A 694-nucleotide genomic window follows, 5' to 3' on the forward strand; every position below is an offset into this window, starting at 1 on the left:
GTGAGAAAGCGACCATGACAAATTAGAGTTACCCTGCCTCAGCCACAGTCCGTTGAGAGGACAAATCCTTTTGCACCCTTATACATCAATAACATAAACCTATTAATTTGTGTGGCCTTATTTCAGACCTCTGGCCGAGTGGGGAGTAAGCTCGCAGGTATGTAAAGGGTAGCAAGACGTGGCGCTGTTATTTATATCACTGAGGACTATTGACACTTTGACACTCACACACACACACGCATACTCTAGGGCGCCTAATCTACTTTAACTATCGTCAAATCCATAGAGATCCAATTACAAAGATAGAGGGATATTTGTTTTTCTCTGTGCATCCTAAAAGACTAATTAAATTTTCATGTAAAGATGAAATTATTTGATACAACACAAACCACTTTTCATTTTCATAATTGTAATGTAATATGTTTTAATTGGGGATCCTGTGACTATTCCTGCCTATTTCAGCTACACTTCCAGGCCTGTTATCCTGTACAGCAGTTAAATCAGTCACAAGAACAAGATGGTGACATACTCTACTTACCTTTCTTTCTTTCTTTCTTTTTCGTATGTCTCGTATGATTCCATCATTATTCCTAGTCAGGGTCATGAGGGCTGGAGCATATCTCAGAATGCACTGCAGAAGGCAGTCAATCAAAGAGCTAACAAAGAACACAGGCAAACACATACTTCAACTCAA

This window comes from Morone saxatilis, unplaced genomic scaffold (assembly GCF_004916995.1).
Source record: "Morone saxatilis isolate NCDOM2014 unplaced genomic scaffold, NCSU_SB_2.0 Contig23, whole genome shotgun sequence".
Lineage (NCBI taxonomy): Eukaryota > Metazoa > Chordata > Actinopteri > Moronidae > Morone > Morone saxatilis.